General features: G+C 50.1%; 1 protein-coding gene across 11 annotated transcripts in view; it reads right to left on the reverse strand.

Annotated features, from left to right (window-relative positions):
* Positions 1-18075, reverse strand: part of GPR55 (G protein-coupled receptor 55) — a 107854-nt gene that overhangs the window by 21746 nt on the left and 68033 nt on the right. Inside the window, exon 1 of one of the 11 annotated variants that reach the window (XM_084779204.1) lies at positions 4878-4922. The exons of 9 other annotated variants lie outside the window; for them this stretch is intronic. The gene's annotated coding sequence lies outside the window, so the exon portion shown is untranslated. Of the gene's footprint in view, positions 1-168; positions 338-4877; positions 4923-18075 lie in introns of those variants that run through there. One more of the 11 variants, XM_084779202.1, reaches the window with a different exon arrangement.

The raw sequence follows: 18075 nt of genomic DNA on the forward strand, positions 1-18075 counted from the left end.
CAAGGAAAGTGGTGTTGATAACAGTACCGTCCTGATTAACGCAGCAGGGTACCAGCCCGACGAGGAAGCCTCAACAGAAAGGGGAAGGCAGGATAAACTGAGGACGTAGGAAGGAGAGGAAGATGGGCTGAAGGCCCTTTACAGTCATATAGTAACTGCTAGGCTCACCTCTGCTCCAAATCCCAGGTTTGGTCACGCTTCTGTCCCCAAGCCCAGATAAGTCCCATGAGTAGCCAGACAGCTTAGGAGTACAAATGAGTCCCAGCTTAGGCGTGCTGGCCAAGTTCCTGAGGGAAGTCCTCTTTCCTGCCTGCTAGGTGGACAGCATTAGCCATCAGCAGACCTCTTTCAGAGTGGTCACATGGGCAGCTTACAGAGAGAAAGGTGTCATTCACTTCATGTCAAGGCAGGGGCAGCAGCTGCTTAGAATGCCCCTCCCCTCCTCTCCCTTCCTGGAAAGTTAACTGCTAGCTCAGAGGAGGAAGTTCTAGATACTCAGAGTCTGTGTGTGACCTGCCTGCTCTTGCCGTCATGACGGCAGCCAACTCTCTCAGCAGCTCCTGCTCCTTCCTTTGATGTACTGCCTATTGCTGGTTCTGGCTGTGGTGGCATCTGGATGGCCCTGAACGCGCAGATGCAGACAAAGGTATTCTTCAACCCGGATGGTTGTCCTGGTGCTGAAAGTCCACAGGATCCAGAAGGGGCCCTTCACTATGAAGGTTCTAGAAAAAAGACGCCAACCAAGGCTTCACCTGCTGCTGAGTTCAGGTCAGGAGGTAATACCGTGTTCTGTGTTAACAAGGTCCCCATGGTGGGAGGGAAGCCCACCAGGCCCTCTGGCACCTCCACTCCATCCACTGCATACACAGCATACGGACACCGAGCGAATGCCCTGCTTCATCTAACGCCACTGGCTTCATCTTCTTCAGTTTCTACTGGAGCCAAGGGAGGTCTGGCTTAGGTAGGAGACTGCTGGGCTGAGCCAGTCACTTTGCCTCTCTCTGAATCTAGCAGATCGTCTCTTCTCTGATCCCCTTGACATTGTTCAAAGTCACAGTCCTCAATTCATTTTTTCAAAGAAAATTTATTTGTATCTTCTCCCCCCCCTCCCCGCCCCCTTTCTCTCTCTCTCTTCATGTTTGGGAGATAAGAACCCGCCTGTCACCCAGTGCTCTCTCTCATTCTTCTGGTTTCTCACTCTGTGTACGTGTGTGTGTGTGTGTGTCTGTGTCTGTGTGTCTGTCATGGGTGCCCTCCTCTTTCTCTCCTTTTCTTCCCCACAGTAAGTCTCTTTGTACCATATATGTTGCATGGCAGCCTAGCTATCTGTATGTATCATAACAACTTGCCACTATGTTTCTGGACCATGAGGCAGAACGCCATGGCAGTGGGACTGCCTGACACAAGCTTTTCATCTCACAGTGGACAGGAAGCAGAGAGAAGAAGGGACCCAGGCCCTCGTACAACTTTCAAAGGCATGTCACAGCATGCCTCTACCTAACCTCCACCTCCCAAAATAGTGCCCCCATCTGGGGACCAAGCGCCCCCCACAACTCTAGCAAACCCTAAACAGAGCTATAGGACTTCACTGTATTTTTCTTTTGGGGTATCTTTGATCTAATCTTGACTTTTTAAAAAAGTCCTGGGGTGAAGGGTAGGAATCTTTCTCCAATACCAAGAGCCTGTCAGTCCTATGGGGGAGGTCCTCGGCTATCACCTTGGGAACAGTGTGCCAGTATTTGCCCCCTGTCCCAGATGTACCCACTTGTGCTCTCTCTAAAGTCATCAAGTATCTTCCCAATCACACCTTACGCCAACACTTCATTCGATCTTCATCTGCACCTCCAGTCACCTTGCCTGCTCAAGGAGATGTCATCAAGGGTGACAGTTCCCTCACCATTTCACATGTCCTAGAGATTAGCCAGTAGGCTATGACTTTGAAAAAAAAGCCAACTAATTCTCCATACTATCTAAAATAGCAACACTACAGTGTCAGAGAAGGAAACTGAGGCAGAGAGTTCGAGTAACATGCCTAGATGTTCATCACCCATGCGATGCAAATCTGGGATATGGACCTTCTCAGGTAATGGTGCCTGAGAGTCTAGAACTTTATCTGCTAGGGTCAGTGCCAAGCAAAACCCTGTACTGCATCCTTGCCAAACCCAGGAGGCAGGGCTGACGAGCAGCCCCACTCAACAGATGTGGCAGTGGGTACCCTGAGGTTCAGTTGCCCACAGTAGCCACTCAAGAAACCAAGCCAAAGGAAATAAATTAGTGCAACAAAGAGGTATGTGTGTGTATCCCTGTCTGTGTGTATGTGCATGTGTGTATGAGTGTGTTTGTGTGCATGTGTGTGCACGTGCATGTGTGTGTGAGTCTGTGTGCATGTGTGAGAGTGTGTGTGTGTGCACATGCGTGTGTGTGTGTGTGTGTGTGTGTGTGTGTGAGCATGTGTGTGTGTGTGTGTGTGTGTGTGTATCTGTGTGTGTGTACTCACATGCACCTGAGTTCAATGGAGGACTAATCACAGTGTGGACATGAAATCCACCTAAGTGTCCACCAGCAGACAGAATAGATAAAAAAAAATGTGACACAAACAAGCTATTGAGCCTTAACAAAGGACAGAATCCTGCCAGGTGTGGTGGTACAAGCCTGTAATCCTAGCACTTTGGAGGCAGAGGGAAAAAGATTAAGAGGTGAAGATCATTCTTGACTACTAGCAAATTTGAGACCTGGGCAGCATGAGACCCTGCCAGAGAGAAATGGAGGGGAGGGGAGAAGAGGAGACGAGAGGAGAGGAGGCTGGAAAAATGGCTCATTCAATAAAGTGCTTGCCATGTAAGTAGGAGGGCCTGGGTTAGAGGCACCAGAAGCAACTAAATAAATAAATACATACATACATAAATACATAAATACATAAATAAAATAAAATATAAATAGGTGCCGGGGCGTGTCGCACACCTTTAATCCCAGCACAGGAGGCAGAAGCAGGAGAATCTCTGTGAGTTCAAGACTAGCCTAGTCTACAGATCTAGTTCCAGGACAGCTAAGGCTACACAGAGAAGCCCTGTCTTGAAAGACAAAACAAAACAAAATACATAAATAAAGAAATAAGCCGGGCGTTGGTGGTGCACGCCTTTAATCCCAGCACTCGGGAGGCAGAGGCAGGTGGATCGCTGTGAGTTTGAGGCCAGCCTGGTCTACAGAGTGAGTTCCAGGATAGCCAAGGATACACAGAGAAACCCTCTCTTGAAAAAACAAACAAAAACAAAACCAAAAAAACTAAGGTGGAGATTGACTGAGGAAGGCACCTGAGATTGACCTTGGACCTTCATATGGGCGTACACACAGAAGCAAGTACACACAAACATGTTGACCCGTTGACGAGGGAAGGAGAGAGTCTTGTGACTTACGTCACCCTGAGTAGAACTGGAGATCATTATGGTAGCTGAAAAACAACAACAGCAGCACACACACACACACACACACACACACACACACACACACACACACACGGATAGATATCATATGGTCACACTCGCAGGTAGAAGCTGAACAGGCTAATTTTTAGGAGCAGAGGAAAGAGCGTTACCAGAGGCTGGGGAGGATGAAGAAGGAGGAGGAGGAGGAAGGAGGAGGATGGGGAGAAGCTGGTTGATGAGTAAAAATTACACTGTATTGTTTGTTTGTCTGTTCTGTTTTCTTTTTTGAGACAGGGTCTGTGGTGGTTTAACTAGGAATGCCTGCCCATCCTCCCCCGCCCCAGACTCCTAGATTTGAATGCTTGGTCCCCAGGAGTGGCACTATTAGGAGCTGTGGCTTTGTTGGAGGAAGTGGGCTTTGGGGTTTCAAATGCTCAAGCCAGGCCCAGTGTCACCCCTTATTCCTGCTGCCTGCTGATCCAGATGTAGAACGCTCAGCTATCTCTCCAGCACCATGTCTGCCTGTGTGCCGCCAGGCTTCCCGCCACATAATGGACTAAACCTCTGAACTGTAAGCCAGCCCCAGTTAAATGTTTTTCCTTTATAAGAGTTGCCATGGTCATGGTGTCTCTCCACAGCAATAGAACATTAAGTACAACAGGGTTTCCTTGGCTGGCCTCGAACTCACTATGTTCGAGGCTGGCTTTGAACCATAGAGATCCTACCTACTGACTCTGTCCCCTACGTGCTGTGATTAAAGGTGTGTGCTACCATCACCATTTCGTTTTTGTGTTTGGCCCCCTCATCCCCATGCCTAGCACTGGGCATGGGACCCTTGGTGTCTTCCTTATAAAATCCATTTCCATCACCTAGCTACATTCTCACCGCCACTGTGGGTTTTAGACAGTGAAAAGAGATCTTTTCGGTGTTTTATCACAGGGCAGTGTTTGAGGTGATGGATGAGTCTTGATCATTATGAGTGCGTACTGAAGCCTTACACAGAGCCCACAAATCTGCACAATTATGCTGTGCCAAACTGCAGTTGAAGATGAACAGCAGCCCAAACCTCATCCACATGCTGGCAAAGCTCTGACTCTAATCCACCTTTTCCAGGACCTTTCAGCTTTCCTTTTCCAGTCCGTAAAATCCCTGCCCTCCACACCCTGGCTTCACAGTGAAACCTACCCTCACTATTGCAATTTAGCTCCCCACACTATCCAGAACGCAGTAGAGTCTCTCTCTGCCTCAAAGGGCCTCACATGGTGTGAGTGAGGCCTCCCTCAGGGTCATTTGCAATCTGCGTCAGCACCCCAGGACAACTGCAGCCTCTCAAAATGAGAGTCTTGGCTCCAGGACCCCTTCCTGGGGTAGTTGAGCCCCCTCCCAGCCTCCACCCTACCCTAGCATCTCCTCATCTTAAGGACCATCCAGAGTCACCTTCATCTCTAGCCTCACCTGGCAAGCCTGTGAGAGGCTCTGGTCCTTTGACCTACAGCCCAGTCAAGGTCCGCATGGAACTGACCAGGGCATCCACTGCTTAAAGAAACCCCTCCACCCATCTCCCCGCCACTCCCCCCACCCCCACCCCGGGGCCCCTGCACCACCAGGAAGCAGATGCCGTTCACAGCTCTATGATTTAGGGTGACCGGAAGTCTTGATTTCTGGGTTATGTAATTCTTACATTTCAGAGACATCTGCAAAGGAACACCCAATTGTGTTACGTAACGCACGTACCATTTATATGAAGAGAGAGCTATTATGAAAGAGAAAGTTTTCAGTGTTCATTAAAATAATTGCATCTACCCTTCTAAATGAAAAGAGCACAGGCATGAATATTTATAAGAGGGAAGCTCAGAAGCCTCTTGACTGAACACCCCCGGGGCGCTGAACTAGAGAAGGGGCGAAGTGTGGCAGTCTCCACTGGCCCACCCCCACCTCCACCCCAGGCGGAGTCCTGAGGGGGTTGAATGTCCTGTGCTCCTCCAGCGGCCTGCTTCCCCTGCACTATGCCTGCCTCTCCCCACCCCTGAGCTCATCACTTCTTGGTCTCCTGCTACAATCCCACACCCAAGCACCAGCCCAAGGACTTCCCGCTGCTCCCCCTAGGGCCTCCGTTCCCACACTTGGACAGCGGACACAGCTATACTGCGGGCAAGTCTCCCTCTCTCCCCCCATTCCCCATCACTAACCGCCTCCTTATGACATCCTAAAGGAACTGCGCCAAGACAGATTCAGATCCCAGAGCCTCAGGGTCCCACTTCCGCTCTGGCTACCCCACCACTGCCTCTGCGCGCCCTCTTCCTGATGGCCCACCTCATTCAGCTAGGATCCTATTTCCCACCAGCCAGCCCCCTGCCTCACTGGAGCCTCAGTGCCCTCCTTCTGCCTCCTCTTTGCTCTGTACCGCTTTCTGGCCTCCCTCTTTGCCTCCCCCTGCACCCCCCCCCCTTCTTGGGCCTCCAGTCCTCTGAGCTAAGCTGTTCTGCTTTCTCCTGACCACTGCCTCTTCCTGCTCCCTCCCTGGGGCTTCTTGCCAACAGACCCAGGGGCCCATGACAGTGGCTACTTGGGCCCCTGCAAGCTGTAGGAGTCAAAATCCTGCAGACACAGGGCACAGCATACAGCGGGCGGCTTCTGTGTAGCCTGGCGAGGCCATGGGAGCTCTAGGAAGCCCCCCAGTTCTCAGTGAGTCCACCCCCAGGCGCTGAGGGAGGGTCTAATCTAGTCACTTCTACTTCAGGCAAAAGACAATGGAACAAACTCCCGTCTGTTTCCTTTCTTGGGCTCCTCACTCCCACGTGACTGTGAGAAGCCAAGATGTGACACACTCCGGGCCCCAGAGTCTCTTTCCTTGTAGTACCTTCCCCTGGAAGGACGAAGCCCCAACTTCACCCACTCACCATTCAACCCTAAGATGAAAGAAGAGAAGCCTCTTTATTGGACACCCCCAGAGCGCTGAACTAGAGAAGGCATGAGTTATGAGGACAGTCTCCACTGCCCCACCCCCACCTCACCCCCATTCAGAGTCTCCCATGCCCAGAAAGAGCAGCACCCCCAAACCATTCTCCTCAGTTTCTTTACAAGGTAAAACTACAGTGGCTGGGGCTGGAGAGCGGACAGAGATGGCGGAGACAGGGATCTAGAGTCTCCTAGATGCCCTTCCTGGCCCTCCAGCATCAAGTCTGTGACCCTGCCTCCTAAAGTTCTATCTAGAACCACACCCATACTCCAGCAGAGCTGGCCAGGCACACACTGCTCTACATGGTCACCTTCCTTCCACCCGCTACTTGTATTATGTTCCCATCCTCCGACTTAATAATTCTCCCCTCCCCTCCCCTCTCCTCTCCCCTCCCCTCCTTCCCCTCCCCTCCCTCCTCTCCTCTAATAGACTAGATGGCCTTCAGAGGACCTGGCCTTGGCATGTGGCTTATCTATCTGCCAGCCTCCTTGCAGCCCTGTCCTCCTTTTTTTGCTGCTCCCAACCCTAGCTCCAGAATCATTCTGCCAGTCACCTTGGCACCATGCCCTCATTAAAGCTAGTTGGGGGGGGAGGTCCTCAGTCACTCTAGGAACCCCTTTCCTGACTAAAGAGGGGACCCAGGACTATTAATACTCAGAATCTGGCCTGATAGCCTAAACTCCAGGCAGGAAAAGGTGGCTATAGTCCTAAGATTCATGTACACAGCCTTGCTGCCCAGCACAGATGGTCAGGGAGATTCCCCAGGCCCTCCTGGCTCTGTCTCAAATCCCATTACACATCGAGTCTCTGGTCACGCCCCCTCAGGAAGGCTTAGTGTAGTCCCCATGTGGTACCTAGGGCAAGGACAGGGTGGCCATCATTCTGGTTGGCCCAAGGCTGCGGGGACTCTGGGGAGAGCTAAACTTACAGTGTTGAACAAGGACAGTCTCTGATCATTGAGAGCTGGTCCTCACAGGTCATTGGGGGAGCTTGAGAACAGGTCCCTCTCTTTCGTCTGAGAATTTGTCATCCTGACCCTACTCCCAAGATTCTCAGCCCCTACGCAAGATTGTGGCTCCAAGCTGACTGACCCCAGATGGTCTTGGCTCCCAGGAAGCACAAAGATCCCATTTCTCATCATCTTGACAGAAAACACACACAGACACCTTTGTGCCAAACACACATAAGTCTCTGGTACCTGGGGCATGAGTTCCCTTTCCTCTCTTCCTCAGAGATGGTTGGTAGGTACCCCAGTTTCAGCCACGTGACCATCCAAGGAAAAAAACACTGGTGCCATGCTCAGACAAATAGGCTGTGTGTGACTTCAGGCTGGTCTTGTCGCCAGGACATAGATATGTCCAGAGCACATAAAAGAAGGGGCCTCTAAGGCTCCCTCAGGAAACCAGAGTGTGGAGTCCCGAGCCTGGTGGCCACCCCACCCCGGCATAGCTCCACTTGATGACAGGCCCAGAGAGACTCCTGGGGCTGCTCAGAGTCCACAATGGGAGGGCACATGCTAACAACTGAACTGCAGGGGTCTCCACTGGGTCACCTGTTCTGATGATCAGGATAATTTGCCTCGGGTTTGCTCCATCCCGGATCCTGAATAGCTGTGCTATGAATCGCAGTCCCTTAACCTTCACAGGCCCACTGCCAGAATCACACACATGTCCTCTGATGTGCACATCCAGAGACACACAACCATACACATGTAACCACAAATCTGGGTGCTGAGGCTGTGGCCCAGTGGTAGAGTGTTTGGTTAACAAGCACTAGCCCTTGAGTTCCTAGTGAGGAGAGGGTGGGGGCTAGATAACGGACTCTAAGAAACAGCAACAACGCTAAAGAGAACGGCAGAGAGGTTAGAGCAACAACGATGGAAAGACGTGGGTCAGATCCAGGAGAACTAAAAGTCACAGGAGCCACAGGGAAATTCCAGATGAGGAGGTTGGCAGGTGTGAGAGGCAGCCAGAACCACCCAATCTGAGGAACAAACTTGGAGGTGAGTCGGTGGACAGACGGCACCTGGGAGGGGGGAACATAGCACCATCGTGCTGATGGCAGGCAGCACTGCACACACAGGTCCCGGATCTGGGAGCGGTTCAAAGACCAAGGGGAGCAGAAAACGCGTGGATGTCAGCCCATGAAACTCGGTCATCTTCAAGAGCGCTTTGCGGCCAGGTATGTTTGTTAGGTCACTGTTCAGACCGAGTTGCTGGGGTTTCATCTGATCATCACGCATGCCCTCCAAAGCTGCCAAGATGCTGGACTGGACACTAGGTGGGATGTGAACAACACTTAGAATGCCGCCGCCGCCGCTTCTGTGGAGACAACGCTGAACTGACTCTTTCACTCTAAACTGAACCAGATTTCCTAAGCCAAACGATGTTTGTCCAGCCTTCCTGGTCCCTTCTTAGTCTTCTAAGGAGTATATTGATACATTTGAAAACATAGCTAGGTTCCTTAAATAAATGATCCTGTATTTAAGTTGGGCCTTAAGACTGGAAATGTGAAAGTGTGTTCCATCCTTGAACTAGGATGGCAGTGTTTTATTTGGTACTGGGTAACGTTTGCGCCATTGAACAGACTCCTGTGTCAGGCGTTCAGTGAATTATCACGTGGCAAAGGCCTCGTCTTCTCTAAGAAGAACAGTAATATGAATTTCTCGAATTCTGTCAACTATGAAAACTGGTTTTACCAAAACCACCACAGAAAATGGGGGGAATTTGATTCAGTGGAATGATAGAAGTACTTCCTTTAAATTTTGGTTAGACTCACTTTTGTACTAATAGTTGGCGGCTGTGTAAAACATCCCCCACACAAAAAAAAAGCTGGCCAGCCAAGGACCTCTTTTTGCTGCCATGGAACAAGTTTTCTTTAAAAGACTGTAGTGAGGCTGGAGAGATGGCTCAGTAGCTAAGAGCATTTCTTGCTCTTGCAGAAGACCTAGGTTCAGTTCCCAGCACCCACATGTGGCTCATAACCACATATTAACTCCTGTCCCAGAGAACCCAGTACCCACTTCTGACCTCTGATGGCCCTGCACATACTTGGAGCACACAATATACTCAGGCACACACATGTACACATAAACTGTATATATAATATTATGTATTAGGATTATGTGGGGGCAGTGATGAAGCTCCAGCGGTAAAGTGCTTGCCAACAACACATGAAGTCGTAGGTTCGATCCCCAGCATCTCATAAACTGGGAGCAGAGGTCCACACTCATAATGCCAACTCCCAGAAGGTAGAAGCAAGAGGTCACAGGTTCAAGGACATCCTCAGCTACAGAGTGATCATGAGGCTGGCCTGAGACACAAGAGATTCCAAATGCAAAAGGTCAATCAAGACAACCTAATGTCTCTTGTCTCTCCTAAAATATGTGAGATGACCGAAATGGCGTGACTGCCCATATGGCAGACAAGGGTATTCTCCAAAGGGAACAAGGAACAGCACAGGTGAGGCCAGGTGAGATAAACATGTGTAAAAAGATCACGGCATCTCAGCCCATCTCACTCCAGGCATGGGGGACACCATGAGGAAGTCCTTGAAAGGACACACCCTGCCACCATCACTCTGCACCCAGCAGCTCCCAGGCTGAGTAGGAAAGAATGCTCATTTAAGCTGGGCAGCGGTGACTCATACCTGTAATCCCAGCACCAGAGAGGCAAAGGCAGATGGATGTTTTTGAGTTTCCAGGCCAACCTGGTCTACATAGCAAGTTCCAGGACAGCCAGGGCTACACAGAGAACCCCTGCCTTAAACAAACAAACAACAAACAACAAAGCTCATTTACTGAAGTGATACCTTACCCTTGGGTAGGGCAGAAATTGGTTAGGAGGGGCTGTTACTCATGGCTATATCAAGGAGACCCAGAACCAAAGCATTTTTGCAGACTCTGGAAAGAGCCAGTCCTCTTAAAACCTGTGATGTCATATTGTGAAATGTGGGTGCCAACGGCCTGGAGGAGAAGCAGCCTCCCAGGGGCTGACTCCTTGGTCTGAGCCTAGACAAAGGCATTGCAGCCAGATGGAAAGAAAGAGAAGAAAAGGGCTAACACTCAATGGGGGTCTTGGCTGCAGGGCAGTAGGGTCTTGTTGGCTCTGCACACCTTCCTTTCTGCATTACACTTGACATTAAGACTCAATAGGCTTAATGAGTCTTCAGCCCATCTGGGGCCAGGGCTATGACCCCGTCAGAAAAAAGTCTGTCATGCTGACGTGAGGATCTGAGTGCAGACCCCCAGCACCCATGTAAAAAGCCACACACGGCAGCCTGCGTCTGTGATCCTGCACAGATGCACTGCACACAGTCCGCATTGGAGAGGCAGAGACAAATACATCCTTGTGGCCTCCTGGCCACAGGGCTACAGCTCAAAAATAAAAATAAGGTGAAGGCAATTGAGGAAGACACCCAGTACCAACCTCTGGCTTCCACATGTATGCACATATCCATGAACACACAAATGAACACAAACATGTACATATTCACAGACACACAGACAGACACACACACACACACACACACACACACACACACACACACACACACTTCAGAGCTCGTTGTTGGTATTTCCTGACAGACTGTACTCATTTAGGGACTCAACAGCAAACTCAAGGCCATCAGCCAATGAGATCAAAGTTCTTTTGTGTTTTTTTTTTTGTTTTTAGAGACAGGGTTTCTCTGTGTAGCCTTGGCTGACCTGGAATCCCTCTGTAGGCCAGGCTGGCCTCGAACTCACAGTGATCTGCCTGCCTCTGCCTCCAGAGTGCTGGGATCACAGGTATGTACCACCACCGCCCAGCGGGGATAAAAATTCTTTCGGTATAGGTGCTGTGAGTTCTAAGGAAGACCCAGATAGCTGCCTTTGCCTTCTGGGCACTGACTTTTAGCCCTGAGACAGCTGGCTTTCAAGACTAGATGTGTATGTGTACAGGGGCTGAAAGGAAGCAAATATGGACTCTGATACACCGCAGTCTGAGGTCAAGTTGTAACCCACACACAGCCTAGACACACAAAGTGACAGCACCCTGTGCCTGAAGGTAAGTTCTGAAGGGTCAGTCATAGCTCCCAGGATTCAGCTTCCTAGGGTATGTGTCCCTGCTGGCAGCCAGAAGCGCAGAAATGTGGTCCTTTGGGCAGTTATCTTCCTCTGGTTCTGTCCTAGAGAGCATTGGAAGCCTCAGGCCTTGGTTGTGTAGGAGACTTCTGGGAAAAGGTGTGGATGGCGTGGAGTACCTAAGGCCCAAGCGTTGGAACTTTCTCCTGCAACTTCCTTAGGGGCACCTGCAGCCACTCCAAGGAAGCAGAAACCCCATCCAGAGTTGGAAGGATGCTATAACCACCCACAGTTGTTATCTGCATGCCTGGAAGCCCCAGTGGGCAAGAGTCCTCTTACCATGCTGAGCACATGTCATCAGATGGTCCCGTCCACCCCTCCGGCCCTGGACACCCACCATGGATTCTCCTGTGTCCCCAGGTGTTTCCAGGCCTCTCTGGCATTGTGAGCTGTGTGCCCATCACTTCCCACACATATGTCTCTCTGGGAGCACCAGGGCCCTTGCAAGCCATGGCTTTCCCCTGAGGGTAAATATCTCACTAAGAGGAACCAGACTGTGACCAGGGAAAGCTCAGGGACAGATGTGATTGCAGTCTTCTGTCTATTCTGAGTCATATATCTGTCCCCTCCCTGTCCTGCAGGTCTCAGGTTGAATATCACTCCCCAGTAGGGCCTCCCTGGCCCCAGCCCGTCAGATGGCTCCTGCCAAGGCTTCACGGCTTGGCTTCATCTTCATACAAAATGTCAAGGATTTGTTTGATATTTGGCTGTCACAGTCCTTGCTTAATAAATATGGAAATGAGCTTAAGGCATATTGAGTAGGCCATACAAGATGGCCTTTGGTCTCTAGCCTGGCCCAGGGGAAGGGAGTGGGGGTGGCATTCTGGCTTATACATCCAGAATCTCAATAATCAAGTATCTTAAGGTTGAGAGAGTCTGGCATTTTAAGGGTAGCAAGTCCCCAGCCTCCACCCCCAACACCTTGTAGCAGAATATTACCCATGAAGCCTATGGGTAATAGGCTGCAAAGGAAGGCCCGAGAGGGTTAGTTTTAGGGAACAGGGAATGCACAGATACAGGGACTATGACCTATTCTAGATAGAAAGAGGGGGACCTGAAGAAAAGAGGACCCTAATGGCTTTTCTTGGAACCTAAGAAATGCCCAAACAAAGAAGTTGTTCCAATTTTTTCAGCCTATGGATAAAACTCAAAAAGATCACCTGCCTAGTGACCAGGCCAGATGCCCAGATGTCAGAAGATTCTCTGTGGGGAGGGGAATAGCTAAAGTTCCTGGGTATCTACATGGCAGTAACCCATCATGTGCCAACCCCAGTGCCCAGCAGGCACATCGCTCCCACAGCATCCAGAAACCCAAGTGTGCACTGGTGGGAGATACCAGGCTTCCCAGAGAGGGAGCTAGCAGGAGGAAGCGGGTAGGCAGCTGAACTAGAAAAGTGCCCAAGGGAAGTGAAGGGCAAAAGAAGGTTGCAGAGCAGAGGGCTAAGAAGGAAGGGAAGAGCTCCAGGCAGGGGCCCTGGTCCTGTTCCCTTAAGGCTTTATGAGGAGGGGGTTATGCACTGAAGAGGGGAAAGAGGAAAGGAGTGGGGAAAGAGGGGAGCAAATTCTGGGGAAGGAAAGAAAGGCAGGGAGAGAGAGAGGAGAGAGAGAATAAGGAGGAGAAAGGAGAGAGAGAGAGAAGAAGAAGAAGAAGAAGACGAAGAAGAAGAAGAAGAAAGAAGAAGAAGAAGAAGAAGAAGAAGAAGAAGAAGAAGAAGAAGAAGAAGAAGAAGAAGAAGAAGAAGGAAGAGGAGGAGGAGGAGCAAGAGGAGAGGAGGAGGAGGAGGAGAACTAGAAATTTGGTCTGCAGCTCAGCTGTACCCATTATAGAGATGTTAACACTAAGGATCCTGCTGGAGTAGCATTGGGCCCCCATCTTGTCCCGTGGGACATTATAGATGAATCACCTTTTAGACTCCCCTGAGAGCTTGGTTGGCTATTGACTTCTGGAGTGGGTTGATGGATGCATCCCCGCCTCTCCCACAGCCCACTCACAGGTTGAGTGTTTGGGAGGTGCCTGGGCTCAGGACTTTCCTGGCACAGACATGGGTACCTGTGTGGAGTCACAGCAGAAGGGACCATGGCGACGGCGGCAGTCTAGGACCTGGATTGCTAAGAGTCTCCGACTAGGGTCTGTCCCTGGAGGGGTAAGCCAGCTATGGGGATTTCCCAACGCCACACCTGTTCTCTTTGGCCTGAGAACAGTGACGTGAATTCTCTCTTAGTGAAGACACCTTCCATTGGCATTGGTCACAGCAGTATCCAGGCCTATCTGGGTTCTAGGAAGGAGCTAGAAAGGATGACAGCAATCACTTAGGGCTGCATGTGGGAGAGACAAGGCAGGAGGAGAGATGGACCTGATGCTGTTCTTTTAGGCTTCAGTAACCTGGAAACCGCAAAGCAGCTCTGTCCTTCACATGGAATCTGTGAGCTGACATATGCACCTGCCGGCAGGCACCAAGAAAACCCCAAAAAGGGAGCGAGCCTGCACTGGGGACCTGGCAAGATTTTTATTCCAGTGGCCATGAAGGGTTAGTGCAGGGGGACACCCTCAGCAGAGATAACCATAATGAGTCACAGGAGAAGAGTAAAAGCAGGGAAGATGTGTATGCAGCTGGGACTCACTTACTGTCCTGTCATGGGGCCCTGGCTTCAGATGGGAATTAAGAGATGCTGGATGTTTCTGAAGGCTTTGTCACAGATATAGAGAAAACTTCTTCACCAAAGTTCTCTGGGCCTAAGCCACTTTCCCAAAGATCCCAGAGAAGGTCTCACACCTGCCCTCGTGATGACTAAAAGTGTTTTTAGATGCATGCAGGGGACAGGACAGACTCTGCACTGGGCCCTGCAGATGTGCCAATGCACCAAGAATTACACCCAGGTGTCAATGCATGGTGAAGGATCTGAGTGTCCACACCCACTCCCCCCACCCCCCCACCCCCCCACCCCCCACCACCCCCCATGACAGGAACAAGTGGCCTTCCTTCAAGAATGGGTTTGTGGCCGGGTGTGGTGGCACACGCCTTTAATCCCAGCACGCAGGAGGCAGAGGTAGGGCGATCACTGTGAGTTCAAGGCCAGCTTGGTCTACGAAGTGAGTCCAGGACAGCCAAGGCTACACAGAGAAACCCTGTCTGGGCGTGGGGGTGGGGGATAAGAATGGGTTTGTGTCTGGCTCAGGGGCTCAGGGCTTGTTGACGTTCCTTTAAGGTAAAGGTGAGTAAGACATGCAGTGTGCTAATGAGGACAGAGGCTAGGTGACTGAGCTCAAGTGTGAATGTGGGGGTGCCAAGTTCACAGGACAAAGGAGGGGTGAGTCTGCTGCTGTGGGCTGAGGAAAAGGCAGGGAAGGAGATTCAGGCAGGTGCTGCTGGACAGAGGATTGAGAGGCGAGTGCCAGAAGGGATCTTGGCTGTTTCCTGTACGTTAAGAGTGGACTCTTGGCCTATCGCTGGTGGTACATGCTTTTAGTTCCAGCACTTGGAAGGCAGAGGCGAGTAGATCTCTGAGTTTGAGTCCAGCCTGGTCTACAGAGTAAGTTCCAGGATAGCCGAGGCTACACAGAGAAACCCTGTCTCAAAAACAAAAACAAACAAACAAACAAAAAGTGGATTCTCCAGACAAGAAGGTGACACAAACCTGTAGCCTCAGTACTTGGTAAGCTGAGGCAAGAAGAAATGAAGATTCTTTTGGGTCAGCCTGGGCTACATAGTAAGCCCTTGTCTGGAGTAGAAAACAACAACAACAACAAACAAACAAAAAAACAAAAAAAACAAAACAAAAAGAGACCCAGAGATGAATGACTCCATTTCTTTGAAAAACCAATGCAGTGAAGGGAAAAAAAAAAAAATAAGGACTAAGGGAGAAGGAGGAGAGTAGAAGAACAGGGCCATGATGTTGAAAATATTAAAAAGTTCATATAAGAATAGAAAGTTCTAGAGGTCTATTGAACTGAATGGTGAAAGTAAATTTATGCATCTGACAATTGCTCAGAGCAGATTTCAAATGTTATCAGCAGGAAAAGAAAATAAGCACGTGAGTTGACAGGAGCGTTAGTTAGCTTGATCATTTCACCGTGGGTGTAGGCATGTATCGAAACACTACTGAGGTGCACTGTAAATATGCACAGTGTTTGGCTCAAGGTGGAGAGGAGGACGAGTCTGGATGCAAGGCTGGGGTGCCGGAAGGGATGATTGAGTGGGTATGTGGTGGGGACCGGTGGAACAAGGCGGCCAACAGTTGATGCTCAAGGAAGCTGTGCCGAGTATATGGGTGCAGTTCCCAACAGGGCGGGCAAGTTCCCATTGCAGCCCCTACCTAGACCAACCCAAGTTGGGGGAAAAGAGCAGCAAGCCCAAATCCTAGGGACCTTGCGGGCTATGAGATAGAGCCAGCATAGTAGACCCTGTGACTCTTTGGGACTCCACTACTGCCAAACAATGCCCCTACCTGGCCAAGACCTTTTCAACTGTCTAGCCACTTCCTCTTGGCCTGAACCATGGTTATTTTGTGGTGTGGGTCTATTTTACTAAGGTACGCCCCTACTGTTTTAGGAATGTGAGTAGGAAACGGGGAGGGGGGGAGGGGGAGGGGGTGAAGGGGGTGGAGGAGTGGGAGGGTGGAGGGGGGTGGCGCCTGGCCGGGGTGTGTGTGTGCACTGGATGTAATGTATGATATCAGTGACAGCAGATGACCTTGGCAGAAGCCAGACAAAGGCACAACATCACGAGATGTGCTGAAACAGCAAACCTCCAGGCCCTCTCCGCTGCTCTTGGACTGAAGCCAGGCAACTGGGAGCTCCCAAGCGAAAGGGCAAGAATGTAATTAAAGAGCACACTGGCAATCTAGAAGACTGTATCCAAGTTGCAGGCGCAATAAGGGATTTGGTTGTATTTTTAGCTGAAGGGGGGGAGGATAAAGCCCGTTTCATGAGCCCTGCCCCTTGCCCAATAAAGCTGCGTCTCGTGTTCAAAGTACTGCTGTGTTCGGCTTTAAGTTGTCACCCCCGAACCCTTTCTAAAGAAGCGTGAACAAGCTACAAGCGAAGCTTGCAGAAACGCAAACCTAGTTCTGAGCTGGCCTAGGCAAGAATTCTCTGCATTCCACCCAACAGGTGCAGGGGGCCATGGCTTCTAGAGCCCAGGCTCCCTCTGCACCAATACCCACCAGCACCGTTTACTATTTCCTACGCTCTCCTTAGCAGTATAGGTGTGAGCCCTGACAGTGGTGTCTTCAAGGGGCTGTGTGGCTGCCCTCACTAACTTCCGTTCCCTCCCAGGGTCTTCTGTCATCATTTCCCTGCTAGCCTTGATACCTGTGGCTCATCAAATGCTGGACCTATCACCAGGGAACACAAGGAACCATAAAATGATCAGGACATCAGCCTGCCCCCACTCCTGACTAACTGTTTTTACATTGCTCTCCCCTTTCTCCTCCCCTCTTCCCTGTGCCCAGTCCTCTAGGTAAAGCTTCTTCGCTCCGTAACCACCCTGCCCAAGAGAAGCAAGACAAATTAGAGAGCCTTTAATGTTGCTTTTAATTATTTCAAAATAATTTTTTGTTGTTGTTTTTTTTTTTTCGAGACAGGGTTTCTTTGTGTAGCCTTGGCTGTCCTGGACTCGCTTTGTAGACCAGGCTGGCCTCGAACTCACAGCGATCTGCCTGCCTCTGCCTCCCGAGTGCTGGGATTAAAGGCGTGCGCCACCACCACCCAGCCTGCAAAATAGTTTCTTAAAATTGGTTATCTAGGTGCAATGGTGTAAGTGTGTAAGTCAGACACTTGGGAAATTGAGGCAGGAGGATAGGTAGGTAGTTTCAAGGCCAGCCTGAGGCTACATTTGACTGTTTCAAAACAGCGAGGAAGAGGAGGAAGAGGAAAGTTTAGAAAACAAAAATAAAGGAACAAAAAAACATTGACGATAAGCTCCCAAAGACAAGAAAACAATCTCCCCTAATTTCAGACCCCACATATCAACTAGAGCCCAGGTTCTCTCTCTGCATTTAGGTTAATATTTAAGTATGTGAAGAGACACTGGCGGGCGCAGGAAGAGTCAGCCTTACAACTAACCGCCTGTTTTCACTTCAGGCTATATACCTATTCACTCCGTAGTGTATACAGGGATTTATTAGCCACTATCAGCTGTAAACCACTTTGCTTCCCTCTAGGATTGCTGTTTTGAAATATAGTCCTTGAAAGGGAATCACTGGGTCAATGGACACTGTTATTTGAGTCCTTGCATAGCCAGCTTTGGCAGAGGAACCAGGTTCGGTTCCCAGCACTCACATGAAGATTCATATCATGGTTCCAGAGGATCTGAGTCTCCTTTCCGACTTCCGTGGGCACCAGGCACACAGATGGTCCACATACATACAAGCAAGCAAAACACTCATACACGTAAAATAAAACATATCTTTTTTAGATTAGAAACTATCATTTGTATAAATATTCAAATCATTCTGGTTTTACTTCTAAAATAGAAACACTGATAGCTATAATTGGCATAAGGAAAGGTGTTAGGTATCCTTGACCCTAATATGAGGGGTCCAGAGATCACACAGTTTGAGAATCACCCCTG

This window comes from Acomys minous (genome assembly GCF_964271855.1).
Source record: "Acomys minous genome assembly, chromosome: 4".
Classification (NCBI taxonomy): domain Eukaryota; kingdom Metazoa; phylum Chordata; class Mammalia; order Rodentia; family Muridae; genus Acomys; species Acomys minous.